We start from the raw sequence: 23,039 nt of genomic DNA, 5'->3' as shown, positions 1-23,039 counted from the left end.
ACACAATGGTTTGTATTGGCCCCGAATATATTTGTATAATGTTATCATATCCCCTCTCAGGCGACGTTTTTCTAAACTAAATAGGTTTAAATTTGTTAACCTTTCTTCATAGCTGATATGTTCCATTCCTTTTATTAATTTTGTAGCCCGCCTCTGCACTTTTTCTAGTGCCATGATATCTTTCTTTAGAACAGGTGCCCAAAATTGCACAGCATATTCAATATGTGGTCTTACCAGTGATTTATAGAGAGGCAAAATGATATTCTCGTCCCGAGAATGAATGCCCTTTTTCATGCATGACAATACCTTACTGGCCTTGGCCACTGCTGATTGACATTGCACATTGTTGCATAGTTTGTTGTCTATAACAATTCCCAAGTCCTTTTCGTGTGTTGTTATCCCTAATTCACTTCCATTAAGGGTATACGTTGCTTGTGTATTCTTTACGCCGAAGTGCATAACTTTGCATTTTTCAACATTAAATTTCATCTGCCATTTGAGTGCCCAGTCCTCCAGTCTATCTATCTAAATCCTTCTGCAGCAAAGTAATATCTTGCTCACATTGTATTATTTTACAAAGTTTTGTGTCATCTGCAAACACTGAAACATGACTTTCAATGCTGTCTTCAAGATCATTTATAAAAATGTTAAATAGAAGGGGTCCCAGAACAGACCCCTGAGGGACACCACTTGCCACCTCTGTCCAGCTTGAAAATTTACCATTAACGACAACTCTTTGTATTCTGTTTTTAAGCCAATGTTCTACCCAAGAACAAGCATTTTCATCGAGACCGATTTCCTTGAGTTTGAACACTAATCTTTTGTGTGAAACTGTATCAAATGCCTTGGCAAAATCCAAATAGATCACATCCACTGCAACACCCTGATCTATACTTCTACTTACTTCTTCGTAGAACGCAATCAAGTTAGTTTGACATGACCTGTGCTTCATAAAACCGTGCTGATTTTTGCTGATAACCATATTCTTCTCAAGGAATTCTTGAATATTATCCCTTAATAACCTTTCAAATATTTTACCAGCCACAGAAGTTAAACTCACAGGTCTATAATTTCCAGGCAAGGATTTTGAACCCTTTTTGAATATAGGAACCACATCTGCCTTCCTCCAATCCTCCGGAACACTTCCTGAAAGAAAAGAATCTTGAAAGATTAAAAACAGAGGTTCACTTATTTCTACACTTAGTTCCTTAAGTACACGTGGATGGATACCGTCAGGCCCTGGAGCTTTGTTTATATTAACTTTCTTTAGTTGCTGCAGCACATTGTCTTGAGTTAACCAATTACAATTATTCTGCAAGTTTTTAGTAGCAATCATTTGCACATCTATTGCCATGGGTTCTTCTTTAATATATACGGAGGAGAAATAGTTATTTAGAATTCCTGCCTTTTCTTGGTCTTCATTAACTAACACCCCCTTTTCAGTTTTAAGTGTACCTATACTTTCATTTTTGTTTTTTTGGAATTTATGTACTTAAAAAATGCTTTGGGGTTGGTTTTGCTCTCTTTAGCTATCATTTTTTCATTTTGAAGTTTAGCAAGTTTAATTGCCTTTTTGCACGCATTATTTGCTTTCTTATATATTTTATAAGATGCATCTGATTTGTCTGATTTAAATGCTTTAAATGCCCTTTTCTTATTTTTAATCTCTTGTTTTACTTCTCTACTAAGCCACATTGGTTTTAATTTGTTTCTTTTATACTTATTTCCCAATGGTACATACTGAGAAATGTACCTTTCTAATATTTGTTGGAAGATGATCCATTTATCCTCAGTGTTCTTTTCACTAAAGCGTTTATGCCAGTCAATATATTGTAAAGCTTCCCTTATCTTATTGAAATTGGCCTTTTTAAAATTATATGTTTTAGTATACCCCATGTGCTTCTGTTTTTTTGAGTTTATTTCAAAGGACACTATATTGTGATCACTATTTCCCAAGTGCTCACCTACTTGAATGTTGGTCAAAAGATCAACGTTGTTTGTTAAAACCAGGTCCAGACAAGCGTCCATTCTAGTTGGTGCTTGTACAAGTTGTGACATGAAGTTGTCATTTAACAAGTTTAAAAACCTAATTCCCTTTGCTGAGCTACTAGTCCCTATGTCCCAATTTATGTCTGGGTAATTAAAATCTCCAACAATTAAAGTGTTACCAAGATTTGCAGCTTTCTCAATTTGCTCAAACAGCTGTTGTTCCTCGTCAATATTAACATTAGGTGGTTTATAACATATCCCAACCAATAGTTGGTTTCCCTTCTTTTCCCCCAAGCAGATATTTACCCATAAAGCTTCCACATTTTCCTCATCGCATTCAATTTGCTTAAGATTTGGCTTTAAATCATGGTTGACATACAAACATACCCCACCACCCTTCTTGTTTTTCCTATCCTTCCTAAATAATGTGTACCCATTTAAGTTAACTGCCCAGTCATGTGTCTCATCCCACCATGTTTCAGTTATGCCTATTATATCATATTGTTTAGTGTATGCTAATGCCTCTAGTTCCCCCATTTTGTTATTTAGGCTCCTTGCATTAGTAAGCATACATTTAATATCATGCGTCTCTTGTTTATTTTGTGAATTACCAACATTACATAGCTTCTCTGTTCTGAGCTTGCCCCTCCCCCCGTCTCCACCCTCCTTATACTGTTCTAAAGCCCATCTCCTTTCTGTCCTATCTCCATTTTGTAGATTGCTATGACCCTCCCCCCCTACTACTAGTTTAAAATCTCCTCCAACCTTCTAGCCATCCTATCCCCCAGCACTGCAGACCCCCTTCCGTTTAGGTGCAATCCATCACTACTATATAGGTTGTACCCAATCGCAAAGTCGGCCCAGTGCTCTAAAAACCCCAAACCCTCCTTCCTGCACCAAGACTTCAGCCACGCATTAACCTCTCTAATCTCCCGCTGCCTTTCCACTGTAGCACGTGGCACAGGTAATATCTCAGAGAATACCACCTTGGAGGTCCTTTTCTTGAGTTTGCTACCTAATTCCCTGAAATCATTCTTTAGGACCTTCCATCTTCCTCTTACTTTGTCATTGGTACCAACATGGACCATGACCGCTGGGTCATCCCCAGCCCCTCCCAATAATCCATCCACTCTGTCAGCAACAGTAAAACATATCACAGCGATGATATTGTCAGTGAAAGTGACGTTATTTGCATTTGTCACACACAAACGGCACTTTCACTGGTGATACGTTTTATTGTTTTGAAACACTAATATTTGTGTTCAGCGAAGTCTCCCAAGTATAACAGCACCCCCCATGTACAGGTTTTATAGTGTTTTTGAAAGTTACGGGGGACAAATATAAGGCTTGATTTTCCGTTTTTTCACATTGAAATTTGCCAGATTGGTTATGTTGCCTTTGTGTCACATCCTGCTCTGTTCTGTGGTGATGTCTGGCCTTGGCTTCTGGTATCCAGTACTCAGTTTTTCTTGTTTTTTTGGTTTTCTATTCCATGTCTGGTTTTCTTTATGCTGGGATTTCTGGGTTCATTCCTATAGTCCGTCCCTGGATTTCCCAGTCTCTTGGATTCATTTAAATGTTTGTTTTATGTTGCCACACCTGTTTGTTTTCCATCATTCCCTTTGTTTCAGTGTCCTGCAGGCAGCTCCTCAAGGCTTCTGCCCTTTCTTGCAGGTAAGTGCTATATATGTCTTCTTTGGATGTTTTAGCATACATTAGGCAGTGTAGGACCTGCCAGATATGGGGTACATTGGCGTTGTTGGCAGGCTTATGCAATGAATGATCATATAGTGTGACTAAATCCCCATGATTTCCATATGTAGTATTTTTTTTTTGTAAATTTCGTTTTTATTAAAGTTTTGAATGTTTTATCATATCAGCGTTTTGCAAGGTCAAATTACAGCAGTGTAGGAAAAAGAAATAATCAACACCATTGAAAATACAAGGTTAAGAACAATGAGAAATGTTTGAGTGATCACGTCCTTTTGATTTGTGTTGGACTCGCAGGTCCATGGTTAGTTGGTTAGCTTTTTGGCGTGCAGGCCTCAAGTGCAATATACGTTTCATTTTCTATTTGTAAATATGGGTTTTATTTGGATTTTGGCTTACACATGTTTTCTGGTGTACCTCCTCGTGTGTTGCAAGACATTCAACCAGGACTCACCGGTCCCATTGATTTGTCCATCATCTCACCGGAGCAGTATATAGGTATGCCCTTTTGGCAGGTCCATACAGGCTTATTGTGGTGACTCGCAGGTCACTTTATATCACGAGCTTTATTTACGTGTCGGACTCGCAGGTCCCGCTGGGTGCAAGCAGTAGGTGGTATTTGCGGGTGATTCGATTGCCTGATAGAAAGGGCATGTAGGTCCCTATACCGCTGAGGTAGCGCCCATAAGGTGTGAGTCCTGATTCTGTGGTCCGCCTGACCTTGATCTGGAATGGTAGTAGTATTTGTTTGTCGGTGCGTGTAGGATTGAGACCGCTCGGTCTCTGGTGGCTAATTCTTGTGACATTTAAGAACTATTGTTTAATAGCCCAATCTGTCGGGTTGAATATTCTGTGGCCCCGTCGGGCCCATGTGTCCCTCGTGTTGTTCCTGGTGTAGAGTGTGTGCGCTTTAGTATTTTGTGTGGGAGTGAGTGTGTGGTAAAGGAAGGGTCCCGTAGCAGCCGCGGCCCCAGTGTCCTCCTGTCCGTCTCTCGACGAGGCATATTAGTCTTATCGTATTCAAGTTGTGTGGGAGTCCCCCCCGTACGTTCCTCTGTATCGTATCCAATAGGAGGGCTTATGAGCACTCCCTTCTGTCTCTCCTGTTCCCGTGAGGGGTTGTCCGTGTGCCTATCCAAAACCCCTACCCCTTTTGATCATCTATCAGCTCACGTGTGTGAATTGTTCTTGTGTCTAGGCTCCGTGTGTGTGCCCTGGCGTGTGGTGGGGGCCCCGGTCCCGGTACGGCGGTGCCACGAGAACCCCACCATGTCAAGGGGCCACGGCCCCCCCCCCCTCCCCGAGGGTGCCTACATTCTAACTGGAGAGTGTGCCTTGTAATATAGTGGCAAAGTCGGGTTTGGATGTCTGGAGAATCCAGTGTGTCCATGTGTTTAAGTACTTTTGGAATGTGTCGTTAGCGGTATGGTGGAGTTCTTGGAGGGATCTTAGTTCCTCCATTTGTGTGAGCCATGTTTTTAGGGGGGGGGGGGTCTCGCTGTTTTCAGAACTGTGGTATCAGTGATTTGGCTGTGTTCAAAATACGTATCGTAAGCGATTTCTTGTACGCGGTTCTGGGAATCGTGGTGTGGTGTAGCAGCATGGCTGCTGGGTTAAATGGTGGTGGGTCGTCTGTGAATCGTTGCAATATCTTGTGTATGGCCTCCCAATATGGGGCTATTGATACCGGAGAAACTGACGGAAGCCAAGCACAGAGAGATGGACACAGGTTTCTTCAGAAAGGAAGAGATGCTTTATTCGGTTCACCGATCGGGACTCAGAGGGACTAATGTCACCAAAATACAACAGGTTCTGAGCCCCGGACAATAGTGCAGGCTCCTTATATAGGCACATAACTCCTCCCATAATAACACTCTTAACCAATCAAAACGAACAAGAACTAACTTCCTGCTTGACCGCATGGCTTGTCCAGCACAATGGAGGAGGGGAATACTATATCCGGTATTCTCGCACATGCTCCGTACGCTACTGATCGTATCTTTGCCACGTGCAACCAACCGACCGATACACCAGTATGTGCACGTACACATGCCACGTGGTAATCTCAGCCTACTAAATTTATTTTTACCGAGATTCCACCACATTCCCCCCTTTGATGCCTCTGATATTTCACAATTACTGAGGCATCACTTAACCTTAGTTTGCATATACCTCAGGTTGCCATGAACCAGACCAGACTTTTTGATGATGTGAATCCCTCAACATTCCTCTTCCTGCATTGGTTTTCCCTGATTTAGAGCCTCGTATTTATATATGGCCATTATCTGTGCAGCAGCCTTCCTCTCTGCTATATTTTCTATAACACTCTGCACAGACCTAACTACTAAAGGAATAAGACATGGTAGGAGTAGACACAACATTAAAATCAGCATGACTCCGCCTACCAATGCCTTAAGCCCTCCAAACTGCTCATACCAGTTACCAAACCAACTACGTGGATTATACCCTTTCCATACCTGAGTAGGCACATGCGCTAGTTTAACCATATGGCTAGTAAGCTCAGCTATTGCTTGCCCTTCGTCATCTATTTGAAGACCGCAATTGCTCAGGTTAAACTTCCCACATACACCTCCCTCTACTGCCAATAGGTAATCCAAAGCTAATCTATTCTGGTAAACTGCTGTCCTCATCCTGGTGTTATGCTTCGCTAGAAGATTGAGCGCTTGTGAGGTCTCGTTAGTAATTATCTCAACCACTGCCTGTAACCTTATAATGCGGTTGAGCATATATATTGGGGTTCTATATCCGAAAGTACCATCCTCTGCCCATGTGGCTGGCCCATAATAATCTGATACGCTGGGGAGGCCATTCATCATCTTCCCAAGCGCCTATCTCTATGGGTCCCCTTTTCTTCCTATGATTCACATCATACACTTTAACTCCCAAAGTCTCACCTGTTTCAATAGGCAACAAGAAGGATGGTTTGAGCATACCTAACACACATGCCCCTTCCCAGTCCTGTGGTAACTCCGAATAGGCCTTCTTACCACAGATCCAGTACAAATTTGCTGGGGATTTCTAACTAGAGATAATTGGCTTGTGACGATATTATTTGTTCAACTGCCTCAGAACCGGACATTACCTCCTTTGCTTCCCAAGGCCATTGGTCTCCCATGTTAGTACCTCCACACACATAGCAGTTGGTCACATTAAGACTACCAGCAATACTCTCAGCTAAGTCTATAAACAGGTTTTTAGCATTATGGGGGATCTTATTATCTACACTCATCTCTTCATAAAAAGAATGGAAAACCTGATGAGTTTGGGATGCTACGGTATCAGTCTCTATCCCTATAAACAATATTGTCCCAGGATCTAAACCCGTCCCACATATCTGAAACCCAAATAAGTTACCGAACCTATCTAAGAATTGTTCAGGATTATTTATAAGTATATGGACTGGGTTACATTCCATAGACTTACAATATGGTTTGGTAGGCAACTTAGTAACAATCATATCCTTGTCTGCTGTCTGTCCCCAAGTTGCCCACCCCACACAAGACCAATATGGGCAATAATTATATTCCTTATCTGGGCATCTCGGACTCACGTACTTGTTTCTACTACTGGGACAAATATATTTATCGTTAGACCCATACGTTCTCTCCCACTTAAGATCCCCACATACATTCCACGGCTTTCTACCACTTGATATCGCTTTACATGCATCAAATAGCAGAACACCCGAAGAATGTACGGTTTCTAACAGTCTTATTTATTAGGGTCCCCTGTGGATCTCCATTCCTGAGGGTCAACCAAATTGTACGGGGTTGATACTCCGGATTGAAGCACTTAGGTTCTCCTACTCCTAAATGGCATACACTATATTCTATACCTAGGTATCTACACCTAGACACATATCCCTTACACTCATATTGTGAATGCCAAATTAGGGTCTGGGAAATATGATTATCTGTTATAGTAGTCTTAATGCAAACCTCACAGCTAGGAGTGTCGGTACCTCTACCTTCCTGAATATAAAAAGACACATAAATAAACATTATCAATAACACTTCTTTCGACGCCTTCATCCTCAGTCTTCGTCCGTGCGATGGCACCTCAGCTTCCAGGATGTAAGGGCTGCAGGGAATGGAGTTCTGCTCGTCTTCACAAGGGGCCCTTCGAGACATCCTGGCTGATAATACGTGGGTGAGTGGTCAGGCGTTATTATGGCCGTCAAAACACTCACTTACCAATCTCTTTAAATATAATTGTAATCCAATTGTCTCCTCGTCACTCCGACTGAGTCGTGCGCTTTAACCGGATCTTGCAGGGATTCTCTGGATCTGGTGTAGCTTGCCAAGAATCTGCTGCTGCTGGTTTAACCCTGGAGTGATGAATCCACGGAGTCACTTCAGCCACCTTTATTGCTGTAGGGGTAGACAAAAGAACAACATAAGGACCCCTCCACTTAGGCCCTAACGGTAAATTATTCCACTCTTTAATCCACACTTGATCTCCTGGATGGTAACTATGAACAGGGGGATAAATATTCACAGGTAATCTATCTTGTACCCATTTCTGTACCTCCTCCATAGTTTTACCCAACTCTACAACCTGCTGCCGAGTAATTCCTTCTCCCAACTGACTCAAATCCCCCTTAAGTTACCAAGTATGGGAGGTGGACGCCCATACATGATTTCAAAAGGTGAGAGACCCATCCTTCTGGTAGGTGTACTTCGAATACGTAATAGAGCTATAGGCAAAAGAACATTCCACTTAAGCTGAGTTTCCTGACACATCTTTGCCAACTGGTTCTTAATAGTTCTATTCATTCTCTCTACTTTACCAGAACTCTGAGGTCTATATGCCGTATGAAGCCTCCACTTAATACCAAGCATATGAGTCAGTTGTTGTAGGCACTGGTGAACAAAGGCTGGACCATTATCCGATCCTATAGAGCATGGTAGTCCATATCGGGGTATTATTTCTCGTAGCAGGAATCGCACAACTTCTCCTGCTTTCTCTGTACGAGTAGGACATGCTTCTACCCAGCCTGAATAGGTGCACACAACTACTAGTAGGTAGCGATGTCCACCAGATTTAGGCATAACTGTATAGTCAATTTGTAGATCGGACATAGGGAGTCCCCCATATACTGAACTCCTGGTGGTTTTACTGGTCCTTGCCTTGCATTATTCTTAGCACATATTACACATCTTCGTACAATCTTGGTATGTAGAAATGTTTTCTGAGAGATTCTTCCATACTATCTCTTCCAGAATGTGTCCCGTTGTGATAGTTCTGGACAATTTCTACCGCTAGTGATGCTGGAATAACTATTCTCCCATCTTCTAACTGATACCATTTGTTCTCCAGGTACTTTCCAGGTTCAGTCTTTAACCACTCTTCTTCTTGAGCTGTATAAACTGGAGTCCATTGAGACAGTGGAGTCGGTATAAGAGCAGCTATATGTTCCACATATTCCTGTCTTCCTGATTCAGCGGCACGCTTAGCTGCATTATCTGCCATCCGATTTCCTTTGGTTACATCACCATCTCCTCTCAGATGCGCCCGACAATGTATAATACCAACTTCTTTCGGTTCCCATACTGCTTCCAATAGTTGTAATATTTCAGCTGCGTACTTCATTTCTTTACCCTCTGAATTCAATAGTCCTCTTTCTTTATACAAAGCTCCGTGGGCATGAGTGGTTAAAAACGCATACTTGGAGTTCGTGTAGATGTTCACTCTTAAACCTTCAGCCAATTGTAACGCTCGTGTTAGTGCAATCAATTCTGCCTTCTGTGCCGATGTTCCTTTTGACAGTGGCCGAGCTTCTATCACCTTGTCTATCGTTGTTACTGCATATCCTGCATAGCGAAGCCCTTCTTTCACATAACTACTGCCGTCCGTATAGTATTGGACATCAGGGTTCTGGATGGGAAAGTCACGAAGATCTGGTCTACTTGAAAATACTTCATCCATCACCTCCAAGCAATCGTGTTGACTTTCAGTAGGTTGCGGCAAAAGGGTAGCTGGATTTAAGGTATTGACAGTCTCTAAATGCACTCTTGGGTTTTCACACAACATAGCTTGATACTTAGTCATGCGGCTGTTACTGAACCAATGATTGCCTTTGTAATCTAGCAACGTCTGTACTGCGTGCGGGACTCGCACATAGAGTTCTTGACCCAGAGTGAGTTTATCGGCTTCAGCTACCAGCAGGGCGGCTGCAGCTACGGCTCTTAGACAAGGTGGAAGACCACTGGCCACTGCATCCAGTTGTTTGGACATATAGGCAACAGGTCTTTGCCATGATCCCAAGTACTGTGTTAATACTCCCAGAGCCATTCTTCTTTGCTCGTGTACATACAGGTAGAATGGACGTGTGTGATCAGGTAGACCTAATGCTGGGGCACTCATCAAAGCCTTCTTCACATCTTCAAATGCCTTTTGCTGTTCTGGGGTCCATAGGAAGGGATCGTGTTCTGTACCCTTTATAGCTGCATACAGAGGTTTCGCCAATATCGCATAACTGGGAATCCATATCCTACAGAAGCCTGCTGCCCCCAAGAACTCTCGCACTTGTCTTCTATTCTTGGGTATTGGTATTTGGCATACAGCTTCTTTTCTCTCTGGCCCCATTTTTCTTTGACCTTCAGAGATATGGAATCCCAGATATTTGACAGTTGGCTGACACAACTGAGCCTTCTTCCTGGACACCTTGTATCCTGCCTTCCAGAGAATGTGTAGTAGATCATGTGTTGCTTGCTGACATATTTCTCTTGTAACTGCGGCTATCAACAAATCATCTACATATTGTAATAGTACACACTCTCCTGGGATGGACTTGAAATCTAGTAAGTCTTGACTTAAAGCTGAACCAAATAGGGTAGGTGAATTTTTAAACCCTTGGGGCAGTCTTGTCCAAGTCATCTGGCGTTTCGAGCCCGTTTCAGCATCTTTCCATTGGAATGCGAAGATACACTGGCTTTCTGCAGCAATTCGGAGGCAAAAGAAGGCATCTTTGAGATCGAAGACAGTGAAATAGGTAGCCCCGCCCGGAATTAAAGCAAGCAGGTTATACGGATTGGGCACAACTGGATGTATACTTACGACCGCATCATTGACTGCTCTCAAGTCCTGCACAGGGCGATACTCATCTGTACCGGGCTTTTGAACAGGCAACAATGGGGTGTTCCAGGGGGAAGTACAGAATTTTAGGATACCATACCGTATGAACTTATCCAGATATGATTGGATATTCTTCTTAGCCTTTTGCGGGATATGATATTGCCGTAGGCTCACTGGATAGACCCCAAGTTTTAGTTCAATTCGAATAGGTGGAATATTGCGAGCAAGTCCGGGTGGGTTGTTCTCTGCCCAAACTCCTGGTATATTGAATAAGGATTCATCACTCTTAGGGTTTTGGCTAGTCAACGCTGTATAAAGTCGCCACTCTTCTTCCTTTGGTACTGATAGTGTCATGATACCTGAAGGTCCATTAAACTTTAAAGATGTTGTTCCATTTGGTAGGAACGTTATCTGCGATTGTAGTTTTGACAGCAAATCACGTCCTAGCAGTTGGACTGGACATTCAGGCATATAAAGGAATTGATGTTTCACTATGTGGCCTCCCAATGTACAGAGTCGACTTTTAAGAACCGGTTTAGCAGCACTCCTTCCAGTTGCTCCTATTACAGTGATAGTTCTTCCAGATGGAGGAGCAACTAGGTCAGTCACCACCGAATGTTCAGCACCAGTATCAATCATGAATGCACTCCTTTTTCCCCCTATTGATACATCGACCATAGGCTCCGCTCGGCCAAGGGGGATAGAGCCGGGTCGGTATCAATAGTCCTCCATGACCGTGTCAGCCAATCCTACAAAGTCCCTATCTTCTCTATCGCGGGATCTCTGCGCTGCGGGATAATATCTATCCTCCCTCACACTTCCTCTATTATTACCATTACTCCCTCCGGGACCTCCTCTACCTCTCACTCTGCCTCTATAATTACCATATCCAGCCCTGGTTCGGTCTCTCTCATACTGTTCCCTTTGTGGACACTCACTTCTCCAATGCCCTTCTTCTCTACAGTATGCACACTGATTCCTATTCAGGGGTTCCCTATTCCACTTACTATCGCCCTTATCCATTTCCCTTCTGTCTACGCCTGCGATCGCTACCGCTAACATATCCACCTTTTTACGCATCTTGCGCTCTTCCTCTTTCTTAGTCTCCGTTTCCCTGTTCATATAAACTTTATTAGCTACTTTTATTAGTTGGGTTATGGACATCCCTACAAACCCTTCTAACTTTTGTAGCTTGCGCTTAATATCTCCGTAGGCTTGGTTGACAAAGGCAGAGTTAACCATCCGGGAATTCTCAGGGGCCTCCGGATTAAAGGGGGTATACAAGCGGTATGCCTCCAATAATCGGTCATAAAAGACACTGGGCGATTCATCACTTTTCTGTAACACCTCAGCCGTCTTAGACATATTAATAGCTTTCTTTCCTCCGGCTTTCATGCCAGCAATTATAGCGTCTCTATATGCTTTTAAATGAATCATGTCTGCGCCATTGGCATTCCACTCGGGATCAGTGTTCGGATAATGGGCTGCGGCCCATGCTGCTGGATTAGCTTGATTTAATGTACGGGCTTCTTCTTCCAGCGCTTTAATGGCCGCTTGGTTTATCCTAGTCCTTTCCTCGTTATTAAATAATGTCATTAGTAATTGCTGGCAATCAGCCCAAGTAGGATTGTGCGTCTGGACTATTGAGGTGAACAGGTCGGTCATGGCTTGAGGCTTATCGGTGTATGAGGAGTTATGGGTTTTCCAATTAAAGAGATCGGTAGTCGTAAAGGGGACGTATACAAAGACTGGGTCAGAGTATTGTAGTTGGCCTTCATCATTAAGATGTGCCGTGCCGGGAGTTAAACGAAGTGGCATTTGGTAATGTCGGGGTTTGAGAGTACCGGTCAGTTGTCGGGTTAATATGGGGCTTCGTTGAGGTGCGTCGGTTAGGGGTTCCAGTCGAGGGGTAGTAAGGCATGGGGATGGGGAAGCTTTACTATGGGGAAGGTTGGTGAATAAAATATTCCGGGCCGGGCTAGGGGGAGCCTGACCAGAAGCTTGATATGGCGCCAAATCAGGATATGTGGGGTTAACGGAAGTGGGTACCGGAAGGGGAGGTTTTGTAACAAGGGGGCTGGACTCTGAACTGGAGGAGGAAGTAGATCGGGGACAACGGGGAAAGGGGTGTAACATTTCCAGTAGCACTTCCTCTTCCTGTGGAGGAGGAGTAAGGGGGCGGCATAGGGATCTCTGACTCAGGGGGCGTGTCCAAAATGGGCGTAATCATGGCCCTAGTGGACAAACGAGTCCTGGCCACCATGAGGCGACATTGCTCCTCGTGGCATTCTCGGATCCATCTTGGCGAGTCATTTACGGCCTGCCTCCAACAATCAATATATGGAAACTGGCCGTAAAGTTCAGGCCTACCTGATACAGCCACGTGTACACGCTGTACCAGATTAGGATCTAAACTGCCACGTGGCGGCCATGCGGCAACCAAAGTAAGCCATTCCCTATTACATAATGTTATCAGGCGTGCTGGAGACATTTTTACCCCAAAATCACATTTTGTAAATCCCTTTTTAAAATTCTTTAACATGCATCCTAAGGGATCCAAAATCGTCGAATCCGACGCGCCCATACTTAACAATGGAGCGTTGTTTCCAACGAATACTATACACACACTCTATCAACGGTCACACCCGTTCCCTCGGCAACAGCACCACGTGGTACAGTTACTAAGTGAAACGCACACAACAAAAACAAACAGGGAATTCCCGTACACACACAGCTGTTACACCAGTCACTAAGTAATAGATACTATGCTCTTTGGCGAAACTATACAGTCACCCACGCTATAATTCCCTATATTTGAATTACCCGTCTATAACATACCCTAGTAACATCGTCTTTACAAACAAGTAGTTACAGTACGGTTAGTATAGGTCAAAGTACAATTAGTAGTGGTTATGGTGTTAGACATGCAATATAGACGACAATTATTAGTACTTATATACAGTGTCAGTAATTATACATGATTATGGTACCGTGCGCTATAATACAGTTACACACTATTCACACTCTCGCTAGACGGCAGAGCTCACGCTATCTAGCAAGATATACACGCTACTAAAACAATCTTTAACACATATACAATTCCCAACTAATCTATTGGCCAGTACCTTGATGGACTACCTAAAACTATCTACATTCGTTTTGGTTAGCCACACTGCCCAAGCACCACATATAGCGAACTAGAGGGCGGAATTTACAACAGTACCCTCTTAGTCTATCTACTCTATCAAAAGTCTAGTGGGTTCCAAATTTACACGCCTTCCCACTTAGCCAAGATAGGTTGAGAGCTAGCGAACCAAATTTACACAGGCGCCGCTTAGTCTCCCGGTCCCTCCGACCTAGCGAACGTAATATACACCCTAGAACGCTAGTCTAGACAAGACACCGGTGTCCGGCTAGGGCTATTTACACAGGACCCCGCCTGACTCCATACCAAATTAAACGGGCTTACTAAAGAGCGTTTAATTGAGCGGTGCGCCTTCGCTCCTTCCCTCCACTGGAGGGGGCCAATTCCATACACAATTCAAACCCCTTATGGGCCTACCGCACAATCGGTATCCAAACCCCTAGTGGGTCTGCCGTCTAAAACAGCGGTCGTCTTACCTCCTCGTTCCTGAACCTGAGTTCACACTCATCGACGGGGACACCCCAGCACTTACTACGTAGAGGCCGATGATCTCCTGGACAACAGACCAGTGGCGCCGAGACGAAGGGAGGTCCACGCAGAAGTTCAGGGGTGCAGCCGTAGAGAACGTGGGCAAAGATAGACCAACTCACGCCTCTGCCTCTCAGCTACCGTTGAACGATGAGCTTCCCGGCCAATGCACCAAATGATACCGGAGAAACTGACGGAAGCCAAGCACAGAGAGATGGACACAGGTTTCTTCAGGAAGGAAGAGATGCTTTATTCGGTTCACCGATCGGGACTCAGAGGGACTAATGTCACCAAAATACAACAAGTTCTGAGCCCCGGACAATAGTGTAGGCTCCTTATATAGGCACATAACTCCTCCCATAATAAGCTCCACCCACACATTCTCTTAACCAATCAAAACGAACAAGAACTAACTTCCTGCTTGACCGCATGGCTTGTCCAGCACAATGGAGGAGGGGAATACTATATCCGGTATTCTCGCACATGCTCCGTACGCTACTGATCGTATCTTTGCCACGTGCAACCAACCGACCGATACACCAGTATGTGCACGTACACATGCCATGTGGTAATCTCGGCCTACTAAATTAATTTTTACCGAGATTCCACCACACTATCTTTTTGCACTCCCACCATATGTGTAGGAGGGTGCCCCTTTCCTCCTCGCATCGCCAACACTGTGGGGAGTGTGATGGGATTCGCGTGTGTAGGTTCTCAGGGGTATAGTACCACTGTGTCAACAGCTTATAGGCCGTCTCTTGTGTTTTACTAAAACTGGAGCAGTGGTGAGTAAGATAACATATTTTCTCCCAATCTTCCTTGTCTAGTGTGTGGCCTAGTGCCGCCTCCCATTTCCCATAGAATCTTGGTTGTTCTGTAGGTGTGAGTGTTAGCAGCAAGGTGTATAAGGTGGAAACCCCGTGTGCCAGTGGGTTCGGGTCCAAACAGAGATTCTCAAAGGCGGTGGTTGCCCGGGTCAATACCAGTCCTTGGGGGAGTGTGGCTATGTAGCTGCGGATTTGTTTGTATTTTAGTTGCGTCAAGAGGGTGTGTTCTACTGTTCCCTGCAGGTCATCTAGTGTCTTGATGCCTGCTGTCGTGTACACATGTTTAAGTCTGGGTATTGGATCACGTATTAGGTCTCTGAATGCTCTTGGGTCTAGGCCTGGCGGGAAGGTCGAGTTGTGCGTGAGTGGTAATAAGGGGGTCGGGTATGTGGACAAGCTGTGTCTCCCTTTCGTGCGGTTCCATACCTGTAGGGTTGCTCTAGTGTAAGGGGACTATTTCGCATCACCTGTTGAGGCCTCCGGAGGCAGCCATGGCAAGACTGTGATTGGTATGCCCGCTATATGTTCCTCTGCCTGTTTCCACAGTTTATGGGTCCCTGCCTTAAACCACTCTAGTATTCGCAGGAAGTGGCATGCCTTGTAGTAGAGGGTGAAATCTGGCAAGGCCAGTCCGCCCCTGTCTTTTGGTTGTGTTAGCAGTGCATGACGAAGTCTAGGGTGATTCCCGCCCCATACGTATTGTCCTAGGGCTGTGCGCAGTGAGGTGAAGGAGCGAGGGATTGCTATGGGAATAGTTTGGAACAGGTAGAGAAGGCGAGGGAGAAAGTTCATTTTCACCACCTGTATCCTACCCAGCCAGGAGATATGTGGGTATGCCCACTCTTGCATGTCCGTGCGCATTTTCGTCTGCATGGTGGTGAAGTTTTCCCTGAACATGTCCCCCTCTCTTTTTGTTAGCCATATGCCTAGGTATTTAATTTTTTGGGTCGCCCAGTGGAAGGTGTAACTTTGGCGTAATGGTTCCACCCTGCGCTCTGGAATGGAGACATTCAGTATGAATGACTTGCTCAGGTTTATTTTGAGGTTGGAGAGGTATCAAAATTCCTGAAATTATTTCAATATGTTAGGGAGGGATATTTCTGGGTTGGTCACATAGAATAAGAGGTCATCCGCGTACGCCACGATTTTGTGGTGTGTCATCCCTAGTTGCATCCCTTGTATGTCCGGGTTGTTCCTAACGGCCACCACCAGTGGCTCAAGGGCTAGGACGAAAAGGATCGGGGACAGAGGGCACCCCTCTGTCGGGGGGCAGAGGGCACGCCGCGTGCCGTTCTGTATGTCAAACGGCTCCGATAGGGCACCGTTTATGATCACCTGTGCTGAGGGTTGTGAATATAGCGCTTCTATCCACCCCCGAAGCCCAGGTCCCGGACCCATGTGCGTGAGAGTGTGGAACAGGTATTTCCATCCCACCCGATCGAAGGCCTTCTCCGCGTCCGTGGATAGCAGGAGAAGGCCTCCCGGGGTTCGTCTACCGCTATGCATCACTGTGAGGGTGTGCATGGTGTTCTCCCGCGCTTCATGCCCCATCACGAATCCTACCTGGTCTGGGTGTACTAGCATGGGCACGTGTGTTTGTATTCAGTTTGCCAGTATTTTAGCTAAAAGTTTGAGATCACAGTTTATGAGCGATATAGGGCGGTAGCTTCCGCACTGCTCTCCGTCTTTACCATTCTTAGGGATGATCGTAATGTGTGCCGCCAGGGATTGCTTGGGGAATTGGTGGCCCTCCTTTATAGCATTAAACGTTGATACTAGTGGGGTGTATAGGACGTCGGCGTATGTCTTATAGTAGCAGAGCGGCAGGCCATCTGGGCCCGGGCTCTTGCCCGGTTTCATCTGCTTTACTGCTGTAGTCAGTTCCTCTAGCGTTATCTCTTCGTCTAGGAGCTCTGCCAGTAGTGAGTAGTGTGGGCGTCGTCTGCGTGTTGTGTGTGCGGTCGTGAGAGCGTGTATAGTTTGGCGTAGTACGCCCTGATAGATTCCTGTATCTTTTGGGGTAGTCTGTGTAATGTGTTTGTACTGTCTCTAATGCGATCTATGTATGTTAGTTGTCGGCGTTTGGCTAGCATTCTCGTCAAGAGTTTCCCACTCTTGTTGCCATGCAGTGCGAAGAACGCTTTATGTCGTAGTGCGTCCCTATGGTGTCTCGTCTGGAGTAGTTTGGTCAGATCTCTGCGCAGGGAGAGCAGTTGGCTCTGTAGTTCGGGTGACTGGTTTTATTTTGGTTGTCCGTCTCTGGTATTTTCGTCAGTATGTCTGCCATGGCTGCCTCTCGTTGTCGTTTAAGTATAGAGCTTTTTTGTAGAAAGTGTGCCTCCCACCTAATCGTCGGGGATGTTTGGGATGATGTGTTAAAGTCGAAATATTCTCGGAGGGTAGCTCCGATGTCTGATCTTACTTCTGGCACAGCGAGTAGATGTTCATTGAGTCGCCACTTGGCGACTCTTGGTCTGTATAGTGGGGACGCGATTGTGAGCGTCACAGGGGCGTGGTCCGACCATGTGGCCGTGCCGTGTTCCACTTGTAAGACGAGAGGGAGGTGATAGTGTGTTAGCAGAAAATAGTAAATTCTGGTGTATGAGTTATGGGGATGTTGGAAGAATGTATAATCCCTCTCGTCTGGGTGGTGTGCCCTCCAACTGTCTGTCAGCTTGTGTTTGAATAGGAGTTGTTTGAGAGCGGTCAAGTGTTGAGTCGGAATGTGGGTGGTGCCGGTGGATGTGTCCCATTTCGGGTCTAGTGCCATGTTGAAATCGCCCCCTATTATCAGTATACCCTCCGTGAACCCCTGTATCTTGCGGAGGATTCCCTTGAGGAATTTGTAGTGTCTCTGATTGGGGGCATAAATGTTAGCGAAGGTGTACAGTTGTCCAGCTATCGTGCCCTTCAGGAGTACGTATCTGCCTTCCCGGTCAGTCAGTAGCTCCTGTTCCCAAAAGGGGACTCCCCTGTGTATGAGAATCGCCGTGCCTCGTGCCTTGCCCCCGTGATAGTCACTGTAACAGCCCGTGGGGTAGTGGTGGTCGTGCAGCTTCGGCCTGACTCCCTCCTTAAAGTGCGTCTCTTGGATGAAAATGATTGACCCCCTAGTGGCGTGAAAGTCTCTCAAGGCTGTTGACCTTTTTTCAGGTTTGTTCAAGCCCCGAGCGTTGATGGAGATCAACGTGAGGTTGGCAGGTGTTAGTGTCTGTAACGGAGCTCCGTGTACTCTGACCGAGTACCCTCCGTTGATGGATGCTCCTAGCGCTTACAGAGGACTCCAAGCACTGCAGACGACACCATAACCACCGCAGACTCCACAACCGCCGTAGCTTAACTGGAGCCGCGCCGTCTTCCTTCCACCCTGGATCGGTTTCTGTCCTCCAGGACCGTGTGGGGAAGACCTCTCCTCCAGGAGAGCGTATCTGGAACAAGCTCTTAAAAGAGCTAAGTGATTAAGCTCAGGGGAATATGTAGAGCATAGCAATGCCCAGTGTGATACAGCAAATCCCTCCAATAACGAGACAAGGCTACGTTTTGAAGGGTCAAGAAGAACTGAGGACTGGAACACCCAGCCTGCTTTTTATTAGAAAAAGGTACACACAGGACACTCCCAGGGGGAGGATGAAATTAACCAATCATATGCATGGTAACACCCCCACGTCTCCTCCCCTCAGATAACCAGTTAACATAATTAAAACGTACATTATTTTACCCAAGTTCTGGATGTACCCCAAAAACAGGGGGTACAGCTTTACATCTGGTATCCCCAGATAGCCCTTGTTCAGGGGACCAACAAGGGCTAAAAATCAGTCAATTCGGATGAATGGTTCGGGAGATACAGAGTTCCAAAGTTTTGACCGACCGCACAGACCAACTAGCCGAAAATAGTTCCATGAGTTTTGGCCTTGCGGTCGGTCTCCGTTCGCACGGTGAAAAGACACGAAAATCTTGCCATCCATTCGAATCTTGGTGTTCGCTGAAATCCCCATAGACGATTAAGTATAACTACCGAACGGTGGGACGTTCGGTAGTTTCAGTACGAATTTATGGAGGTCTGGAGGACTCAGCGGTGTTCGCCTGTTTGCGTATCCGTTTTTAGTTCCATGCGGTTACAGGCAAACACCGCTGTTCGTGCGCAAGATGGCAGCGAACACGTGTAAAGTCCCGAAATGGCGGCCACCTATTCAGAGCACAAAGAATTCGTATGAAATCATACGAACGGCTGCATTCTCCAGTAATGGTATTTCCATGCAATATATATTCGTATAAATCCCCCGGCTGTTCGGTCATATTAGCAGTCCAGACCTACAGCATAGTTAAAGGGCTAGAGTCAGCCTAATACAAATCCATATGCCCAAATATAGTGTTTAGAGTGCAATACAGTCCAGGACCATAGTCGCAGGGGAGGAGGCAGGCAAGCAGGCCTCTCCAGGACAAAGTGGCGAAGGGCACTTCGTCAACATCTCCCCTTTGGGGGGAAGACTAACCAGGCACCTGACCTTCTGTCGTTCAGTGCCTCCGTTAGTCGATCCACCAACCCACAATAAACAGATGCCAGAGTAGCCCACCCACAACAAACAGGTACAAGGGTGACCCACCCACAAGACACAATTACTGCACCTGGGTATTTGGCTGTGGTAATGAGGTAACACGCTGAGGGGACTTGAAGGGCAGAGGCCAGCGGCGCTCTGCCCTGATGCCAGCTCTGCTGCTGGGATAGCCTGCAGAACATCAAGCTCTGGACCAGGGACAAAGGTAGGGCAGAGGCCGACTGCACTCTGCCCAGCTGCCAGCTCTTCTGCTGGGGTAACCTGCAGGACATCAGGCTCTGGACCAGGGACAAAGGTAGGGCAGAGGCCGACTGCACTCTGCCCAGCTGCCAGCTCTTCTGCTGGGGTACTGGTAACATAGTCTGGCTCAGTAGTCAGGGAAACATAAGAGTCAGTGAGGGTTAATGTCGCCTCGGTTAGCCCTGGTGCCACGCCAGGAGTTAGCTGGGGAGGGGAATTTGTACTTACCCCCTCCTCCTGTTGTCCCGGTGAGGGTAGTTGGGGATCTGGACAGGTTGTCCAGCATCCCTGTAGGTCAGGCACAGAGACCACGGTCCCATCTGCGCCGTCTGGGAGATCGGTGTCTCCCCGTGTTGGGGTAAGCTGCCGCTGGGGAGAAGGGGTGCTGTGCTCCTTTCCCGGAAACACAGGCTGCCGCTGGAGAGGGGGACCGCCTGTCTCCACTCTCGTAACATTGTCCTGCTGCTGGAGAGAGGGACCAACTGTCTCTGCTCTCTGTAGGACACACTGCTGCTGGGGGGGAAGGACGACACCTTCGGCCCCCTGTAACTCACACTGCCGCTGGGGAGGAAGGCCGACACCTTCAGCTCCCTGGGGTTCACACTGCCGCTGGTGGGGAAGGACGACACCTTCGGCCCCCTGGGGTACACACTGCCGCTGGGGAGGAAGGACGGCACCTTCTGCTCCCTGGGGTACACACTGCCGCTGGGGAGGAAGGATGACACCTTCAGCTCCCTGGGTTACACACTGCCGCTGGGGGGGAAGGACGACACCTTCGGCCCCCTGGGGTTCACACTGCCGCTGGAGGGGAGGGACGACCCCTTTAGCTTGCTGTAACACATACTGCTTGAGCCTGGGTGTCCGTATCCTCAACTCCCACAGTAGTCGCTCAAATGCCATTGCCGCACGGTTCTCAGCACTCAACTGGCGCATTACTTTGGAGACCACCTCGTTTGTAAGGTCTGGGCCATAGCAGACCAACCGCCTCTTCACCTCCTCAATGTAATCGTCACCCTCGTAGCAACGTACCATTTTGAGGTGTTCTTCGCATGGCTCTATCCATGCCTGCTCCATGCTGCCGCAGATAGGGACGCTGCGCAATGGCTAGCGTTGCCCTCAATTGTAACTCCAAACGTTACCAGTGTCTCTGAGCTGCTTCTCCTCGCACTAGGACGCCATCCCACCGCTGCCACCACTGTAACGGATCGCCTGGCACCCCGACCGGGTACCTCCGTTGATAGATGCTCCTAGCGCTCTCAGAGGACTCCAAGCACTGCAGACGACACTGTGACGAAACCAATCTCGCCACATTGTATTGGAGGAGCCTAGTTGCCCGCCTGCTGCCTTTGGACTATGGGCCCTGGGAGATTGGGCCCTTTACAAACAGTGTTCGGCCCTTTTATTACTATGGGAGAAGAATTTACACTTTTTATAGGGCACTTCAGATGCAGCCGAAGTGCCGAAGTTACCGAAGTGCCGGAGTTTCCGAAGTTGTCGAAGTCGTCGAAGTGACCGGCATCGGACAAAGGACCACGTGGCGGCGGCCATTTTAACTCGAACACCGCCGACCCGTACCATCGACTTCACTTCGACTAAAGTCGAAGTACCGGCCATACTTCGAACGGGACTTAGCCGTTTTTATGCTAGAAAGTGACCGACCGCACAGCCCAAATCCATGGAACTGTTTTGGGCAAGAAAAGGTGCTTGCGGTCGGTCATAAAAGGACTTCCGTGTAACTTTATATTTACTGGAGGGATTTGTTTGATTATTGAGAGTGGTTATGTTTAAAGTATGCTGAGTCTGAATATGTGATTGTTATGTGGATACGATGTATGGTTGTAAAGTTATGAAAGTTATGTAAAAGTATATTTTGAACTGTACACATAATGGGATTAAGTGTCACACTAAGGGGAGGGGATGTGTGGGAGGTAACGTCTATGTTATTGGTTATTTTATGCCTCCCCCTGGGTGTGGCCTGTATGTGTACTCATGTAATAAAAACCAGGCTGGGTGCCCAGCACCTCAGACCACTGCTTGACCTTCAACACGGAGCCTTGTCTCGTTCTTGGGGGGATTCACTGTATGCTGCTGGAGATTTGACTGCTAGGAGTGTAAGCTGATGTCTGCTTTTCCTGTTCGTCTGCTAGCAGCTATTCGTGAGGTTCCAGCTGGAGTGCTACCTTATTCCCTTGTATGCAGTTCGGGAGTTTGGTGCATTCATTTATATCCGAATTCGTGAGTTTTGGTGCTTTTACAGTAGCTGTGCCTTTTTGTGAAAAGGGGATTATCGCCTAAACGGATTTTTCCCCTTTTATGCTGAAACGGTCCGTAACAGACACCATAACCACCGCAGACTCCACAACCGCCGTAGCTTAACTGGAGCCGCGCCGTCTTCCTTCCACCCTGGATCGGTTTCTGTTTTCCAGGACCGTGTGGGGAAGACCTCTCCTCCAGGAGAGCGTATCTGGAACAAGCTCTTAAAAGAGCTAAGTGATTAAGCTCAGGGGAATATGTAGAGCATAGCAATGCCCAGTGTGATACAGCAAATCCCTCCAATAACGAGACAAGGCTACGTTTTGAAGGGTCAAGAAGAACTGAGGACTGGAACACCCAGCCTGCTTTTTATTAGAAAAAGGTACACACAGGACACTCCCAGGAGGAGGATTAAATTAACCAATCATATGCATGGTAACACTCCCACGTCTCCTCCCCTCAGATAACCAGTTAACATAATTAAAACGTACATTATTTTACCCAAGTTCTGGATGTACCCCAAAAACAGGGGGTACAGCTTTAAATCTGGTATCCCCAGATAGCCCTTGTTCAGGGGACCAACATACCTAAAAATCAGTCAATTCGGATGAATGGTTCGGGAGATACAGAGTTCTAACGTTTTGACCGACCGCACAGACCAACTAGCCGAAAATAGTTCCATGAGTTTTGGCC

The sequence above is a fragment of the Pelobates fuscus genome, chromosome 5 (assembly GCF_036172605.1).
Source record: "Pelobates fuscus isolate aPelFus1 chromosome 5, aPelFus1.pri, whole genome shotgun sequence".
NCBI lineage: Eukaryota > Metazoa > Chordata > Amphibia > Anura > Pelobatidae > Pelobates > Pelobates fuscus.
This window is presented reverse-complemented; position numbering follows the sequence as displayed.